Source organism: Gymnogyps californianus, chromosome 1 (genome assembly GCF_018139145.2).
Source record: "Gymnogyps californianus isolate 813 chromosome 1, ASM1813914v2, whole genome shotgun sequence".
Classification (NCBI taxonomy): Eukaryota; Metazoa; Chordata; class Aves; order Accipitriformes; family Cathartidae; genus Gymnogyps; species Gymnogyps californianus.
In genome coordinates this window covers 164,017,528-164,029,501 of record NC_059471.1, presented here as the reverse complement: position 1 = coordinate 164,029,501, position 11,974 = coordinate 164,017,528, and the positions used below count along the sequence as shown (strand labels likewise).

Sequence of the window (11,974 nt, the reverse complement as noted above, 5' to 3'; positions counted from 1 at the left end):
CTTGTGTAGCTGAGGATACAGCCACTGGTCTCTCTGCTAGAACTGACCCATGCCTCGTGGGACAGACTAGCTGTTGGCAACGATCATTCCTGCCTTTGGCTACGGTACAAAGGGCGCCAAGTTCTGGCTCAGATTAAAGCAGGTCCCATGGTTTTCTTCCCCTCCCACCCCCACCCCTGAGGCAGAAATGGAGGGTGGGTGGGAAATGGCCACTTGTGGTTTTGACCTGCAGCTCACCCAGGATAAGCCATGTGCCTTAGGTCCACTTAAAGCACAGCCAATGGTACTGTTTGGTTTCTTGGCGCTCTTGAAACCCAAACCTGGTTATTAAAAAACCCCCAAACCTCTGTGTTTTGGCCAGGTACAGCCTGTCGTAGAGAGAACTTGAAGTTACCTCGCGCACAGCCCAGGACCTGGACAAGAGGAGCGGTAAGGGACCCGCAGAAAACGATGCAGGAAGCTGATAATACAGGTTATTTTCAAAGATGCCCAGCGGACCTCGGGCAGGCTTTCAAAGGTGTCAGACAGGCTCCAGAGCCACGCAGCCTACAGCCGCTGTGGCAGGAAGCTGAGGGAGGGAGGAAGCAAGGGAGGAAGGAAGCAAGGGAGGAAGGAAGGGCTGCTCCCGCCCTGCCCCTGAGCCTTGCCCCCGGCCCCCACCACAGCACCCCCTGGCAGCGACGGCTGCAGCGCGCCCTTTGGCCCCGACGCGTTACCGCGAATAACCATCCGCCACCGCCCGCCAAGGGGCGGAGCCACCTGCTCATTTAAATAAATCGGCGGCTCATTTGCATGCTGCCAAGATGGCCGGCCCTGGGATTGGCCGGCTCCGAGGCAGCCCCCACTGCCGGCCCCTGTGCCCACGGAGGGGGCGGGGTCAGCCGAGAGAGGGGAGGGGACACGGGACTTATTTGCATAACGGCCCGGCGCGTGCGACGGGAGGAGGCGGCGTTGGTGCCTGGAGCGGGTTCCGATTTTGAATCTACGGCGGCAGCGCCGGGAAGGCGGGAGCGGCGGCGGCAGCCGCCGAGCGCTGAGGCAGGAGCTGCCGCGGGACGCAGGGGCGCAGGTACCGCACGGCCCTTTCGGGGCGCGAACGGCACTCTATGCGGAACGCTGCCCCGCGCGGTGGCGGCGGCGGCGGCGGCAGTGCGCATGCTCCGGGGCTGCAGCTTTGCACACGCGCCGCTGCGCGCACCCACATCCGCTCACAAGCGCAGCGCAGCTAGGCGCGCGCTGCATGGGAGCACGTGACTCGGCTCCAGTGCAGGCGGCGGCGCGCATGCGCGTTGCTGTTTTCGCGCAGAGGTGGCAGCAGGTGGGGAGCGGGGTGCGGGGAGGCGCCTTCCTCCGCCCCCCACGTGTGGAGGGATCCCTGCGGCGGCCGCTGCGGGTCACGGGTAGGTCTGGCGTGGGGCAGGGCACAGCTGGGGCACTGCTGAATCCTGAAGGCGCAGAGAGCTGGGCAACACCAGGCAGTAGCCTGGTTGCATTCTGTCTTACGCATTGGTGAGGTGGAGATGCCTCCTGCACCGCACCGGCCGGGTGTTTGGGTGGGACAGTGGTGTGTCTGGTGCCTCGAAAGCGTTTCCTTACTCTCTGTCCGAATTGGGGATGGCGTGACCTGGGTGGCGGTGTATGCAGCCAGTGCATATCCTCGCAGATACAGCGGGTGTGGATATTGAATGTTGCAGTGGATGGGCTGTAGGAGCAACGAGGAGAAAACGATTTTTCTTGTTATTGCGCTCAATAGCACGCTGATGAACTTCAGATTAAACTTTCTGAAGCATATGGGCATGCTAATTTACTAGAAAGGAGGGTGTTTCAGTAGGGGAAAAAGAAAAAGGCCTAGTTGTGCCTTATTTATGTGATGTGATCAGTAAACAAGGCCCGAGTGGCTACTCCAGGTTGTCGTGGAGGCCCACATTAAACAAAATGGCAAAAGTTAACAATTTAAGTAGTATATTCATGTAAAGAAGGTACACTTGAACTTCTAATTTTCTTTGAACTTAAGCATTTAAAATATTGAAACTGTATTCATGGTTAAGTGTTTCACATTTTAATTCTGATGTGACGTTGGGGCCTGTTAGAGGTGTAGCATTGTTCTCAAGCAGCTTTAACAGGTATATATTCTTCTTAGTAGGTCTCCTAATCTTTGACAGATATCTAGTGGAAATGCCTACATTAGAATATTTTGTCGCATAATAGTAACTTTGAAATAAATGTACGTATTGTAATGTCAATGTGACCCTTAACACAGATAGACTTGTTGGATGGAAAAATATTCTCTTAAAATAAAGGGCCGAACAACTCAACTGTTCTAGGCAACAGTCAATGAGCTTAAAACTGCAGCCTTCATGCAGTCACAGAAAAATAACATTTGCGCATCTAGACAGCTTGTTTAACATGCTAATTGGCGGAAGTAAGAGTATGTTAATAAATACATTTGGTCAATATCCTAGGTTATACAAGCAAATACAATATTATTATGAATAAATTTATTCGAATTTGCATCTGCAGGATCAGAATATTCTACAAGCATGCTATTTGGCTCTCTTTTGCAAGTTAAAATGTATTTTGGGCCATTATCTGTTATACCAGTTTGATCTAGTTACAATTATTACATTTATTAATATTTACTTGATGTTTAGGTTTTTAAAAATAAGAATGTGCTTAAATCTGAAAGTAATATGTTAAATATCAAGTCTGTACACAAACAGCAGATATCAATGTAAGAAATAAGTATATTTTTCTGATTAGGTACTGGCTTGTGCAGTCCTACAGGAAGGTATGAAGGAGAGTATTACCTCAAATATTAAGAATTCTTTGGAGGGGAAAAAAACAAACACAAAAACCACTGCTGTTTGATATGTGATCTTGGGTAGGTAATTTCTCAGTTTTCAGATCTCTGAAATGGGGCTAATGGTAGTTGTCAGGCCCATCAAAAAATTAATTCACTAACGATTGCATGAGGACTTGTGCAATTCATGAATCATGGCAACTACACCCACTATTTATTCCTCAAGTTTGGCAGTTATCTTATTATTTTGTATGCTCCAGAAGTATCAAATCAAGTTCCTATGTACATATAATCCGGAAACAAATTGTACTAATAATTTTGGATAGCAATACATTTTTTTGATAAATGCCAAATAATGAAAATACAGAAAAACTTGTTTTGTCACTGTTTGTAAGTAACTGCTCATTGTGTGTTCTTTTTCAAAGAATCTCAAGAGATCTTTGTGTTCTCATCGTTATGTTCTTAGTTTAGTAGACTTACTGTGTTGCTTGGCGTAAAAGGCTTTTTATCAGCTGCAACCTTGCTACCCAGTGTAGCAGTGCTTAACTGATGCTTCCTGTGATAATGTGGAACAGTGTTGTATTTTGCTGTATGAATTAACAAGACTATCTTGAATGTTGCGTAGGCTTGAAACTGATTATAACAGAATTGATTCATAGAAGGATACAATAATTATATATGTCACTTGAAACAGTCATTTTGATGCTTTTATTGAGGGACCTCTTAATTCTCATTTCCTATCCATTATGAAGTCTGTTTTCAAGATGCTAATCCCAATAGAGACGTATATGTGCCATACTCTGCTGCTTTTTTTGATACCTCCTGCTTTAGCTTGTATTGTTATGCCCATTTCACATATTTAGATGATCAACATTAACTGTAGTATGTTAGTTTTCCTTTAGTAATGCTTTGATTTGGGGCATGAAGACAGAAAATGTAGTACAATATAGACATAGCTTTCCTCCCAGCATGGGAGGTGATCTTGCTAGCCAAGAGACTGAACAACCTATGAATAAAAATAGTTTAATTTTAAATACTGAATTTACAGAATCTGTTGCAAACAGAAACAGTTTACATGTTAAACAATTTTTAAAAATCCTATTTTAGTAACTGATGCCTAATTAGTAACTGAATGCTCATTTTCATTGTGTTTGTGATTTTTGGGAGAAAGCATTTTTTCCGTTAAAAACGTCTGTTTCTAGAGTGAAAAGTAGTTGACTAAACCAGATACTCTATTTTCCTTCCACAACAAGAAAAAAATCAAACTTCTCCCCATCTAGATGTTTTTAATAGCATAATCATTAATTAGGCTTATCTGGGCTTACTGTCAGAAATTGTATTTATGCCAAAAATCTCAAGGTTATTCATGAAATGTAGATAGTAAGGCCAAAAGATACTTTACCAGTATGTTGCTCTAACTTAAATAGTTTGCAAGTTGAATGCATTTCTTCCATTTGCTCTTCACCTGGTGTTTGTTGTGGGCTAGTTATATGTTTGTATTATGAGTTCATTTTGGAAATTACTGCAGTGACACAGATGTACATCACAGTTTTCATATGGGATATTAGATGAGGAAAACAAGTTGCAAGTTATAAAACTGTTATGATATGTGAATGTGGGGGTTTTGTTTGGTTTTTTCTTCCCCAATATATTTTTACATAATGTCTCTTAAATGCAGTGAAATATAAGGTTGTTAATATTTTTCAGTTAAATCTGTGGCTGGACTCTTTACTTCTCTTTAGTATGTGACATTACTTCGAGAGATTTACCTACACATACAAAACAATTGGGAACTCATAAACTGGCCAGCAGAAGTGATGCTTTCATGATGTATATTTGTAATTCTGGTATTTCAGTTATACTCGTTGCACTATATGCTGTACTGTATGAAAAAAACACTCTCCTGTTTCCACCATACTGTAAGAAACTGTTCATGAAGCAGCAGTGACTTATCCAAATACAGGATGGTTCATCAAGCAGCAGTGACTTATCCAAATACAGGATGGAGAGTGAGATAGGGTTGTTGTGTGGGGCAACAAAAAACTTGGGGTTTTTTTTGACAGCTCATTAAGAAGCAGAGAGAAAATTAGGTTGTTGTCTAAAGGGATCTCTGTAATCGGCTGTTCTTGTTAAGTTGGACAGTTACAGAATGTCTTAAATCTCTGAATAAAGTTTAGATGTGATTTGGGTAATACTTCATATTTAAAATTCCTGTAGCTCAGTCTTGTTTTGGATATTAAAGCCTAGTGGCTGATCCCAAAGAAGGTAACTGTAAAGTCTTCTAGCTTTCAGATTTTCAGTCAGGAGGATCTGGAGCACAGATTTTGTCAGCCTTTGAGTTCTGGTTATCTTTTTAAAAGCAAAATTTCACACAATGTTGTGAGACCTTAATTTTCATTTGCCTGAAGAGATCTTGTGTATCATCTGTAGTGTGTTTAGGTGTCTCACCTTTTTTGTTTGTGTGGGTTTTTTTGTTTACTTTTTTTTTCTCCCTATTTCTGTAGCAATGGGGGTCAGAAAATCCTTGAGTTCCTAAGAATGTTGAAGTCTCTGGAAGCATCTGATTATTAAAGTTCATTATTAGCCTACAGATCAGAGTATAAAAGTGAGTGTGATCAATTTTAGAGAGAAAGTACTGATACTAGTTATCCAGAAACTGGATCTGCAGAATGCATTAGTATTTTTTTAAAATGGTAGAGATTGAACTAAACCAATACATTTTCTAGCTATTCAGGGTTTAAACAATTGAATTGTGATTCAGAAATGGGAGCCTGTTTTGTTTGGCTGGGGTTTTTTGTCTTTTACTTTAGTTGCATATTCTGTTTTTAGTTAATGTTCTAGTTCTTACCTCTGTTCTGTCTTGACTGTTTGTGTGCATCTATACATATATGCAAAAAACCATCCCAAAGTTGAGAGTGGAATTTCAGCTACACTTGAGTTTTATGTGGCTTTGAGTTTTACGTTTTCATTTGAGGTACGTTAGACACTATTAAACAAAAAAACAGAATGCTGTTAGTGAAAAATAAATGCCTGCATGAAACTTAAAAAATGCATGAATAAGGTTATTAAATGGCATTTAGGAATTCCACTAAGAAGACAAATGTGTTTAACAAATATTACCTTTGTTTAAGCACAAAATTGCAAAACAGGTATGTAACAAAAATGTTTAATTGTGCCAAAGCCCTGCAAGTTTTAACAGAAATCTGCTCAGTTCTAGTATAGTAGTCCAATTTTATGTGATCATTGTTTGTCAATTGTTCGATCCTTAGTAATTCTGGTAAGACTTGTTGGTTTTCAGTAAATTTGACATAGGAGTAAGTATCACAGATAATTAGTTCCTGCAAATTTTGTGAAAACAAGCAGCTGGGGTGAGGAGAAGCTACCATTGTCCCCAGTGAGGGAACTTGGCAGTTACACATTGTTTTGGGGGGGATAACTTGCTGTCAGTCAGGACATAGGTATTGTCTGTCAAAGCAGTATGGAGGCTGTCACATCAACATGCAGCTTTGGACGAGACGTGTACGTGCACTCGCTTGCCCAGTGTGATAAGGCACTAATGATAACCTGAAGTTACTATGATAAAAAGTAGCATGACAATGTTTATAAATCTGCAGGAAATGTGGTTTCATTAGTTTCATTGCTCACTCGTTATCTTGTTCAGTACCACTGACATATACTTTTAAAAATTGCCAGTGTATTTAACAGCAAGTCTGTCCCCCGCTCCACTCCCCCCCCCCCTTTTTTTTTTTAAGTAATGATTCTTTGGTGGTGTAGCTGAAGGCATAATAGTAACTATGTGGTATTAAATAAATGTGTGATCCTCAGCTGTATGTCAGCTTCCATCATATCACTGTGGTGGAATTCAGAACACTGTATATGTATGCATGTTGTATAAATGCCCTTTATGTTCCTTTGGGATTTATGAGTAACTTTAAAGGGTACAGCTTTTTTTTTTTAGATGTTTTACTTTGAGCTGTGCATGTTATAAATGACTAAAAACTGTACTCATGAGTTACCAGCTCTTATTTCTTCAAGGAACAAACATCAAATCGTGTGAGATCTTAGTAAATTAAATGGCTGTGTGCAAAGTATTTTTTGGAATAATTTATTTTCTAAGATATTTAGGTAAACTAATAGAGCTTGTTTGCTGTGTGTAACTTCAATATTTTTAATACAGGAAAAAAAATGTTTTTCTCTTCTAGATCCAATTTCTGAAAATACTCTTAAGTAAATTCACATACTCAAAGCACAGGTTTTATGAATGATATGACTGTGGATATGTCAGCTAGCTGTTAAAATAACCTGTATATTTGCTTCATCATTTTGTGCTGTCCTAAGCATTATCCTCCATTTCACAATAGTGTAAAGAAATGTTATGGTTAAAAAAACCAACCAAACAAACAACAAAAAACCAAACCAAAACCTGACGTGAAAGAAAGCTCCCTCTACCTTTGCCTCCAACTTATTGCAGTTTCCAGAAGGCCACTTTAAAAAGATGCTGCATTCTAATTTTGGGGGGTCTTTCAAAATGTGTTTAGTAGCAAACTAGCACATAAACATACATGCTTGCTGACTTCAGTCAATACATTGAAAATTTCCTTTATTGGTCCTGCCATCAAGTGGCATGGAATTATGGGAAGACCTCAAATGTTGTGCACACTTTGAGTTTCTGGACTCTAGTGTTCCTTGTCTCATGATCATCATGGACTCTTTCTTTTCCCCAATAGTTTAAGTAGTTTTTATCTGCCAAGTTCTTGCAGTCCTAAGTGAGAGTTGAGATGTTCCTTGAAGTCAGCCTACTGGCCCATGTAAATACAGGAATAAAGGAGAGTTTCAGTAGATGGTCTATTGATACTTCAGTTCAGATGCATACAAACAGTAGTAGTCTCTCATGAATTTCATCAGTGTAAGAACTGTTTTGTCCACTTAATGTTAACTAACACACAAAAAAACAACAACAAAAAAAAAGAAGAGGGTAAATGAGAAAAGTGGATGAGATGTGGTTTGTACACAAGGAAATGTGGATGATATGTAGTGGACTGGGTTTTAAGCGTATAATTTGAGCAAAAGAGATTATTTATGCTTTGGCTGCTTTTTTACTTCCCTTGTAATGTAAAATGACATGAAACCCTGTCTGAAAGTCCAGAATTTTCTGCCTCCCCTTGATTCTTCAGGGTAGGAGCCCTAGTGTAAAGTCTGACTCTATGTAATGATATTTAAGAGAGGTGTGTGTGGGGGTGATATTACTTATACAGGGCAACAATTAGAGAAATGACAGGGTACCATTCTCTTGAGTTTCTTGTTTGATGTTCATGAGAAGGTTGGAAAATGGAAGCTCTGTTTTAAAATTTAACTTATGACTAGAATAATTGAACTTGCTGAGATGATACTGCAGTGTGTTGGCATCTCATCAAAAGAGAGCAGAGTTAAGGTTGTTTGGAGTTTTTATTATGTATTTAAGAGAAATCTAAACATAACAGGTTAAGTTTAAATTCCATTTGGAATCTTTTTTAAATGCCCAATTTTTTTACTTATTTTTGATTTTTAGAGAACCCGTATAGATGCCACCCTAAGTAGCAATAAGGAATTGTAGTCCCATGCTAATATAGGAATTCTACATTAGTGTAGGTTCACTTTAATATTTCCTGGACCAAAGCATTCTCAGATGAATTATTTCACTCCTAATTTTGTGTTTAAGTAAATGTCAGGTCTTATTTTAAAATTAGTTTAGTTAATATTTTTTAACATATTAACACACCTATGTGTGTTAACCAAAGTATATTGCTGCAGTTGACTGCAGCAACTGGAGTGTGACATGGGTTCTGTTTTCTCTGGCTCAGTGAAAGTGTTCTCTGAAATTTTTTTGCCAGGTAGTTACGCCTATTCAAACCTATTTAAGTCATTGAGTTTCCATATATCAAGCTCCAAGACTGAATGTTAGAGAATGCAGTGTTGTACAAGTGCAGCTCTTGGGTTCCAGATTAGAACCTCCCTAGGTTTTTGTTGAACTTCTAGGACTGGAGGTCAGAATTCACCTTTTGATGTAGGAATTTTGTAGGTATGCTAAACATAGAATTCTCTTCTATTTAAAACATTGCTACTGTGGAATTCAAAGTGTATGTATATTTGTCATACAAATGAAATCCTAAGTTTGAATTTTGAAATGTTACAAGTTACTGTAAATCCCTTTAAGCTAAAGGTGTTCTATGTATGAAGTTCAGAGTAAGCAACATGGGGTTATAACTGGCTAATAGAAAACATTTCTTTTGAATTTGTTGTAAACCTGATTTTTGATTTAGTAATAGGTCTTGCTGAAGAAAAGCTTCAGTGTAGTGGGTAATTTTAAATTAATTGTAATGAAGTTGTTCTCCAGTCTTCACAAATTTGTTTTTGAGAGACTTGTCTTTTGGGCATTTGAACTTCAAGCATATTTTAATTTAGTCTTCTGAATCTGTACAGTATTATCAAAGACTATAATAATCAATGTAGCTGTTTACATGTATGTGGCACATGCTTTTTCTTGTGTTGCAAATCGTGCTTTTCCTTTTGTCCTTGTATTAGCTAGATGGTGTATTTCAACATTTTTTAAGTTTGAAATACTAAGTGTGGTGCTGCTGAGTGCATCAGACAACTACTGCTGGCATGATTAATCAGTCCTGAAATAACCAGCTACAGCTGGCAACAGACATGCACAGTTACATAAGTTTAGACATTTTCATTAAAAAAGTAGATGGAGGCCATGTTCTCCCACTTTTTTGGGCGTGCTTACCATGTTGGGCTAATTTTGGATCACAAAGACTATTTTTTGGTAGAAGGTTAGGAATAATTCAACATTAATTTCCTTCAGGATCGCCCCATGTGCTCTTGCGGTTATTTTGTTTTAAAATAGCTGTATTTGGATTTTGTAGAAGAGGTGTACATGACGAAGTGAGGCAGATACAGAGGAGCTCCCTCCAGAACTGATCCACTGTTGCCTGCACCAGAGCGCGTGATTGGCGTTAATGAACAGATATTAGAGGAACCTGTATTACATTTAGTTCTGCTTGCCTTAAAATTGTGTATTTGTGTGACAGCCCCTCTGTGCCCCCATAGGTTCCCAAACCAGTTCTTTAGGAACAAACTACTCGGTATCATTACAACAAGATTCCAGCAAAATTGCTGAAGGGATTCTAGATATGTCTCTTCTTTGAAAAACTTAACGCAACATACTGCATCAATTATAAAGAATTAGATACTTCATTTCTGCAAGTACTGAAGTTCTGGAGTGTTCTTGGTTTTTTTGCTAGCTTTCTTATTTATAAAGTGAACTTCCTTCCCCCCCACCCCCCCAAAGTAAAACTGTTTTATTAGACAACTAATATTACACAGTATTTCAAAATAGGTGGTGCTGTAAAAAGGTATAGATCAGTTTCTTAAGCTTTTTTTTTTTTTAAGACTGAAATGAGGCTGCTCTTGAAAAGCATTCCCTAATGTTTGTCAGTTCTATGCATGATCTGGCTCTGTATCTGTGGCTGTTAATATGTGACATGGATTCTGAACTGCCTGGAGTTGGGAGCGATTTGAAGTATGCGATACAAGTCCTGGATCACAGACCTAGCAGGGCTGTCTCTCTGTGGTTTTTGGTTTATTTTAGTTTTCTCTTAACCAGTGGTGCTCTGAGTAGCTGCAATGTTGCAGCCGTGCATTAACCATTTCCTGCCTGTCAAAGAAACCATTCCTCTGCCCCCCTTCTGCCTGTGCAGTTTGTTGCACTGTGGCAAAGAGGGAGGTGCTTTGCTGCATAAATGTTTTATCCACTGCTGAGTTGTCACTGAGTGGCTGGTGTTGAGTGCACATTGCAGCCATCTTAATCACATTTTCAGTGCAGCTGAGACAGTGCAGTTTCAAAATGGCTGACGAAGTGCTCTTCATTGCAGCAGTTTAGCTTGACTGTATGCAAATGAGCAGAGCTGTTGGCATCACATGCTCCAGACCTTAGAGGTAAGCACCAGCTCTGCTTTGCTGAGAAACAATTTCGAACTTTGTTAGGCAACATTAACTAATTCTAAGCTGTATAAAGTATCTTAAAATACTGTCCTTTTTTTGCCAACAGGAGGGTGTTTTTTGGTGGGGTTTTCTTTTTTTGGTGGTTTTTTTTTTTTTCCCCTCCCCTCTCTCACTGAATTAATTCATAGACTTCTATCTTTTCTCAGTTACAGGGTAGATTGGGTGGGACAGGATAGGTCAAAGGTCATACCCATGTGTCTTGCTAATCAAATTATTTCATTTTGGCTCACTTCCTTACCAGGCCAGAAGAGCTCTCACTTTATGCTGCTCTTTCTTAAAAGCTTGCTTCATACTTCAACTAAAACATAAACCGAACTCTTTATAAACTTCATTAAATTTTTGTAACCAAGTGGTTAGATTTACGTTTGATTATTGTATTTTCAACATGTAACTTTTTCCAATGGTAGATAAGAACTACAAAACCTGCGTAAATACATTGGAATAGCAATGATTATGTAAATGTTAACTATTTTGCAAGTATCAGTTATTTGCTACTCAAGGGTAACACTACTATAAATTCTGCAGAACTACTACAAATGATAGAATGAAAGTTTCAAGGTAAATTATTCTTTTATTTCTTTTGTATAACTTAATTGAAATCTGAGTTTCAAAATGCTAGTGGTTTCACATGGCTTGGTCTTTTCCTCTGTGTGTTACTGGTTGGTGGCCTAGCTATCTGTCATGCTTAACACTCATAAAAGGTAGTTGATAGGTATCAGTGTCCAGGGACATGAAGGTGGGAGAAAAGCAGTGCTCAGCTTTTTTTCCGTTGGGGAGGGGGAAAACAGAAAAGAAAGAGGAGAAAGAAGACATTTTTCCTCACGACTCATTTTCTTGTTTTGTGTCTGTCTCAAATACCTAGTTAAGGTCTTTATGGGATCTTAAGCTGGATATGAGTTAATTTGAGAGTAATTAAATAGGGAGTTACTTGAAGTTCTCCAGAAACGTATCAGGAGCAGCAGAAGAGCTGGATAACTTATCAGGATGTAGCTCATAGTATCTTCCTGTCTGAAGTTGAACTTAGTGCTAAGGATGTGAAAGTCAGTACTAAATACCTAAAAGTTTAGTCCTTCCTCGATATTTTTGCACATTATTTTGGTGCTTTTAGCATACTCTGTAACAAAGCAC

The 11,974-nt window shown here is 39.5% G+C and overlaps 1 protein-coding gene across 3 annotated transcripts in view; it reads left to right on the top strand.

The window, feature by feature from the left end:
• Positions 1-1,015: 1,015 nt before the first annotated feature.
• Positions 1,016-11,974, top strand: part of ATF7IP (activating transcription factor 7 interacting protein) — a 114,711-nt gene continuing 103,752 nt past the window's right edge. The window contains exon 1 of one of the 3 annotated variants that reach the window (XM_050915236.1): positions 1,016-1,069. The gene's annotated coding sequence lies outside the window, so the exon portion shown is untranslated. Of the gene's footprint in view, positions 1,070-1,347; positions 1,401-1,504; positions 1,510-11,974 lie in introns of those variants that run through there. The other 2 variants (XM_050915238.1, XM_050915239.1) reach the window with 2 other exon arrangements.